The sequence below is a fragment of the Chanodichthys erythropterus genome, chromosome 8 (genome assembly GCF_024489055.1).
Source record: "Chanodichthys erythropterus isolate Z2021 chromosome 8, ASM2448905v1, whole genome shotgun sequence".
In the NCBI taxonomy this organism is placed as follows: Eukaryota; Metazoa; Chordata; class Actinopteri; order Cypriniformes; family Xenocyprididae; genus Chanodichthys; species Chanodichthys erythropterus.
Window position 1 is genome coordinate 42,406,590 of NC_090228.1, and position 7,327 is coordinate 42,413,916.

A 7,327-nucleotide genomic window follows, 5' to 3' on the forward strand; every position below is an offset into this window, starting at 1 on the left:
CAAACACCGGGCAATGTTTTTTAAAAATATATCATTTCCCAAAGGGGCCAAATGAACTTGATCATGCAAAAGATCTCTACGCTTTATCTGACGGTGATGCACAATGCCTCCACCAATAGACAAAACAAAGGAAGTCATCACACTGTTAATAAAGCGCCGGGCTTTGTCCATTTTTTGGGGGTGTGCAGACCTCCACTGGCATCTCTGTGTGATAGTAGAAAAGATGATTTTCATCTGCGGGAACTTCCTGTGGAGGTCTTGCAAGTCCTGCTTGATTCCTGCAACAAGCTTGACACTCTTGATGGTTCCAAGGTCGTTCCCGCCACAGTGAATCAAGAGGACATCTGGCACAGCTCTTCCTCCAATGCACTGATAGAAGAAGGGGAGGACGTTTCTCCAAACCATGCCTCCCCAGCCAAACCACCGGATATGGGCGTCCAGCCCAAGGTTGGTCCCGACTCTCTGCCTTGCATGTTTTTCCCCACGGTGAATGTAGCTGTCCCCGATGATGTATATTCTGGGTCCTGTTGATTGTTAATAATAATAATAATAAAAACATTATCACCTTTTTAAGAAACTTTGTGTGTTATTTATATTTAAATGTTTTTTTTTTCTTTTCATATTTTATAAAGCATATGGTATGCTGTATGTCAAGAATACTCAAAAGTTTAATTTCGTTTCCAGCAAAGGATTTAGAAGTGTTTTTTTTCTCTCTCTCTCTAAGTTTTGGAATAGTCAATGTAGTTTTCTTTGCTGCAAATTGAGGAGAGGCATTCAGTTTTGGTGATTTTTATTTTTTATTTTTTTATGGAGAATAAATGCATATTTTTCCATCCACTCATTTTTAAGCACACCGTTTTCGTTATCAACTTTATTTCATTTTGAAATGACGACTTGAAACAGCTCACATCAAACACTAAAATATCCCAGGATTCAAAGGTCTTGTTAAGGTAAGCCGGCATGCTTAGCATAAAACACTTTACAGAACCATTTTTAATCGATATTGGTGATGTAGATGCGCTTTTCTTAAATCACAGGTTAAAATATAAATAATTAAACCATTGTAATAATAGAGCTAACGTTATGCAGCTATTGTTGATTTCCGGACGGATTGAATATAGCTGGGACAAATAACTAATAAAACTTGAGTTAAGCTTCTAATTTAAGAATGATATAAGCTAACGCTGAAATCAAAATAGAACATTTATTTCTATATATTTTTATGTTATTTATACTTCAGTTGAACTCTGTGGTGGCTGTGAAATGTGAGGTCATTTTGTTCAACATTAATCCTAAAATGAAGATAACAAAAATGAAACAACAATTCATTCAAAATATATTTATTTTATATGAGAAAAAAAATGCATGTGGTCGTCATAAACTGTATGATGATAACTTTGACAGACTGCATTAAATAAAGATCATTAATTTTGCTGTCCAACCATAGTGTCCAACACATCGTAAAAGACTTGTTCATTTTAAATCATTTAAAAAATAGCCAACGTCAGTTTTAATATATAGTATATTATTATGTCTTTAAATTTAAGTCATTAGTTGTTGTATTTGTATTTAACTTACCTTTTTTCAGCAAGCAAAAGAGAAGTTCAATGTGAACCGCCAATAAAAAAAAACGAGTAAGAAGAGAAGTTCAGGGGGTGTGGTTGATTGCGAGTGCAAGCGTTTGGGCGGAAGATACTCCGGCTCCACTGACGGTTCCTTCTACGCATGCCCAGGCTCCAAGCTTTTTTTTTTTTTGACGTATTGCGTAACATGTCAGCGCCCATTCGGTCAGCCATTTTGGCCTCAGTTCATTACAATGGAAGGAAGCGGCGTCGCGTCGTACATCTTTTTTCACAGTCTATGAATGTAACGCATTACATTTTAAATGTAATTTGGTTACAGTTTCTGATGTCAATAAAATTACATGCATTACAAGGAAATAATAAGGTAAAATGCATTTCTAAAAGAAAACATGGATGCGTTAAGCATGCGCTTTAATGAATCACCGGAGAACGCATGCTAACATGGACAGATATGAGTGTAGTGGTTGTTTCTTCAAGTGGAAATACAAACATTATTTTGATTCCGCACCCAAAACGAGAACGGTACAACCTCATCTAAACAAGCTAGACAACTGATCAGCACAAAACCAGAAATATGCAGATAAAAAGGTACAATGCATTGAATTTCAAGTGTCCTGTTGTCGATAGAGGCACAATTTTCGTAAACACTCCTATAGGAAGTGACAAACAACCTATATGGGCATATTGATTGGAGGACACTGCTTTTATGACCCAAAATCAATGTAAACAAAGCCCACTGCGAACATCCTTGTAATTCGATTCAACCTTTTCGAACTTTATAAATTAATATTTTAGGCTTCAGTAACAAAATAGATGAAATAAGGCAAAGCCTCTGTGCACACCTCCTATTATGTTATTGTCACAGACCAATGGTGGCGTTTTGCAGCTGGAGCAAACTTTTTCTGAGAGTTCGCTTTGGCAAGCTATTTCAGACTCCCAAAACGAACTTCGTTTTGGCCTGATTTTGTTTTGTTTGTTTGAAAACATCAGTTCGTTCTTCGATTTTGTTTTAAGTATATCTGGGCCTTTACATTACCACATGTCCACTTACAAAGTGTTATGTTGGACATCAGGCAAAATACAAAACGACCTGATTAATGCTATTGCTGAAGTGATGGGAGAAGAGATTAACCTTTTGAGCAGTACGGTCCCACATATGGGATTTAGAATTTGGCAGTTATGTAACGTCACTGAACAGAGTCCATTTCAAGTAAAATCTGTTCACTCAGCGGCCATATTTGCAATGCCTTCGGGCAGCTTTTATGGGCTTCCAAGACCAAGTACTATCTTTTTGAATGGGGGAATCCTGAAATCCCAAAACTGCTTGGTGAACTCACTATTAAAGGTGCTATAGAGGATGTTTTGTTTTATACATTTTTGCAATATTACTTGAAACTGTCTTTACTAACTGATAAAAGATTATTTATTAAACGATCACTGCCATGATTGGCCAAGAGGGCCACGTCTCTCACAAGGAACGCAATGGCAGTGATTGAAAACCCAAAGGGCCAATCGTTTACGCAATGATCGCATAAACGATTGGCTGATGTTTTTAAGGCCCTACCTCGTGCACAGATGATGTATATTGATATTATTCATTTCAGTGCACCTAATAAATAGTCTTTTATCAGTTAGTAAAGACAGTTTCAAGTAATACTGCAAAAATGTATAAAACAAAACATCCTCTATAGCATCTTTAAATAACACATTTCAAATCAACAACAAAATCTGACATGAACTGTCCCATAAATGTTGTTTCTTATGCTAAAATAGCATTAAAAAGTAGATTTTTCAAGCTAGACAAGCCAATGCACATGTGCAGTCCTAAGTGCGAGTCTCAGGTTTCTATGGGAACCGGAGCCTTAAACGACAGCTGCAGTGACACAATGGCTTTATCAATCAGCGATTGGCTCTTTTTCTTAGAAGGCGGGATGTATTCCACCATACTGCGTGTTGCAGTTTCTCCCATTCATAACTAATAGGAGTGAACCATCTTTTTATATCCATAATCTTTATCTATAGGATAGTGCAAAGCCAGAGACGGATGTGCTCAGCGCTTGTCATTTATCACAACTATGCTGTGTTTTCAACCACATAAGTACTAGTAAAACTTTACGTTTAGAGTTTGTAAAGTACACACTGGTGTCTATTTGTTGGAAGCGAAGACCAGGAGACTTGGATGTATCCTCAACAGGATTCTTTATTAAGAACATGTGCTGTTGGTTGCTGCAGTCATCAAGTCCACTAAGGCAGTGTACATTGTAGTTTCCATAGATTTTTGGAAGCAGTGCTTAGAAATGGAGACAAATCACCTGGCTGACGCCCTTAAAGCATGCAAATGAAGTATCCAGGTATAGAAACACACTCCAGATTCTAAAGAGTTTTGCAAGTCCTAATCCAATCAGCATAACTATTCAATAAATGGGACAGGGTCTCTAAGAGACTTTAAAAACAAAAGGTGAGAATCTCAGTAATCTGACTCATTAGACTTACAATAAAGGGAACAGGAACTTGCAGAAAACTCTTTCTGGAATCATCTTTACCTTAAAATGCTAAATACAATGTACTTCACCTTAGTATTTCATGTCATGTTATGTCAGGATGTAGGATCAGCAGATCTTAAACAGATTCTTAAATTCTAACTAACAGGACTTTCTGAACTGCGACGCAAACAAACATGGCGGCGCCCATCTTGTGTTATAGATCAAGATCATTTATATAAATTATTTTAAACAACAAAACACACCTCACACGTATTTGAGAATCAGAATATCAGTCAGTTGATGGCAAGGTAAGCAAGTTTATGAATATTTTGAATGAAAAAGGAGAAACTAAATAAAAATGATACATCTGTCACGCGGTGTGTGACGTGACAAGCATGACGCATCACCATGAAACAATAAGGGCAAATGTTCTAAAATAATAGTCGCCTTAAAAAAAAAAAAAAAACTCACTCTGGGGGTCCTTTAGAATATTTTAAACTGATGTGTGAAAGGATTAATAAAGCGTCCTTTGTCTAGGGCTGGAACAATAAATCATTGCATCACAAATCGAGAACTGATTCTGGATCGATTCTGAGACTTTCTGAATGCATCACGATTCTCTCTTGAATCGATTCTGAGCTTAGTTTTCAACAGCAGATGGCAGTGCGTGCTTTAGAAACAGCCGTACTCTACTTGCTTCCAATGCTTTGCACACACCACTTGAACCTTCTATAAAATAATCATTCATAAATTTCAAAAAGGTTGAAGGCAATAATCAGCAATACGCGTTCACACTGTCCGACAAGAACCGGTTTGTGGTAATGAATCGGACTTTGCATCACTAGTGTTTGGAGTGGGCTGTTAATCGCGCATCATAAACGCATTCTGAGGTACAAGTACATTCTTAGGACTCAGCCAATCACACAAGAGCTCTTCTTCTTGAGCATTTGACCTTGTGGTTAAAAACTAGCCTAGAGCGCCATCTGCTGTTAAAAACTACACTCAAAATCAATTCAAGGGAGAATTGCAATTTGATGGTGCAGCAGCCATGTCACCTGGACTAATTGGAGTGCATTGCCTCGTTACACTGTGTTTCTGAATAATATTGATGGTTTCTATAGCTGTGTGTCATGGCTCTGATTGCAGTAGAGAGGAGACTGGATTGGATTCAAGTGTTTTACTGTATTGATAATAAGTAGTGATGGGACGGTTGATACCGGGGCTTCGATGCTCCGACACAGTTTTCAAAGCACTATTGTATCACACAGTGTACCGATGCTTGTATCGAAATGACAATACCACGTGATTGATGACGTTTGAAACTTCAAACGTCATGCAGTATCGGAAAGTCGAGACAGCTGGTTTGAAAACATTGGCGCTTCACTGATAGCCTACATGAAGGAAAATGCATTTAATCATGTATTATTGCTGGGGTCTCAGAGAACCCGAACAGAACATAAGGGTGAAACAGCTCATCTAAAATATTTTTTAACTACTCATGTCAGTTATGATCACATCATTGTATATTTTATACTACTGATCAAATTTGTGATTCTGTTGACCATGCAGGTTAGACATGACACGAGTTGTGGTCTCATTGTCACAAATTAATTTAGATGAGATTACATCAGATTACATAAAAAAAGAGTGATTCTGTCACGGACTTGAAGCTTTGGTCATGTGATTTTTTAAACCGTAGATCTGCTCCGCAATGATTTGGATATGGTGAAGAAAACAAGTTTGACCACCAGATGTCACTAATGCGCACTGTGTTAAAAGCTTCGAGTAATGAACCATTTTTCGGCACAATTTGATGAAAGCCTCAAACGCTTCAGAAAGCCTCGGTTTCCCATCACTAATAATAAGCTGAAATACTTGGGAATCTTCAAAACTCAGGAATCTTAAGAACAAAAACAAAACAACCAAGCCAAAAGGAAAATGAACATGACAAAAACCCAGGGCTCAAATGCTCAGGCAAACAGGGGAGCTAACAAGATAATCAGACACAGCTGGGACAAATGAACTCATAATGAGGGTAACCATAGAAACAAAGAAATGGCAAGAAACTGAATAAAGGAACTGGGCTGCGTTCAGCCCTGACAAAACATTTTTTAAACGTAAACGGTGGTGTGTTGAACACCCTATTCTGATGACGCAAGAGTTGCAACTATGGCAGCTGAGAAAGCCATTCTTTGTGTTCTTTTATAAGTATTTCAGAGCCTGTTGAAGTTGGTATAAATATGTGTTTAATACTGCAAAATACACTCGATGTTACAGTCACTGTCCTTGCAGTCTGGAATGAAAAGAACATCCCAATCAAATGAAGGGACTTGTGGAAACTGTGGTTCCTAATTATTGTGATAAAACATTTGCCTTTATGTTTATAAAAGTATCACTCCACAATACAATAGTAAAATATATAAGTATAGTATTTTTATGTTAAATTAGTGTCTAGCACACCTTCCTAAGGAAATGATATGGACAATAAGACATTGCAATTACTAAATGATATTTAAACTTATAAAAATTCCAGATCTATATTTTTGCTCCTATTATATAAGTTATTTTGCCATTAATGTAAATAAACCCGCAAACAATATATTTGCTCTTGTGAATTTATTTCGTTAGCCTCATAGCCCCAATAGCCCCTAAGTCATTTTTTGACCAAATTATTTTGGTCAATGATGGTATTAAGAGGTGGATTCATTCAGGTAGGACACCTATGAAAGCATAGGTGTGAAATGCACGTCCCACTACTGGAAATTAATAAATAAATGTCACTGAAACATGAAACACTTTTCTGCTATGTCGAACATGGTAGGCCATTCAGAACTACATGTGGATAGATATATGATTATAATCTGATGCAAAGCATCTTCTCGTACTTATAAGAGAAGAATTTGGGGTACTTTTACACCAACTCATCAAACTAAAATAAATGTGATAAATTGCGATAACTTAACTTTAATGTTTTCACTGCAAAAAAAAAAAAAAAGCTTTTCTTACATAGTATTTTTGTCTTGTTTCCAGTCCAAATATCTAACAATTCTTCCAAATCCAGATGCTGTTACTTGATAAGTAAACTGACATGAGGTATGTTTTTCTTGTTTTTTGAAGAATAAAAACAACAAAAAACAAGTAAAATTATCTGCCAATGGGGAAATAAAAAAAAAAAAAAAAAAAAAGATTTCAAACGGGGAAAAAAAAGATTATTTTTCTCACCCCATTGGCAAATTATTTTGCTTGTGATTTAGTAGAGCG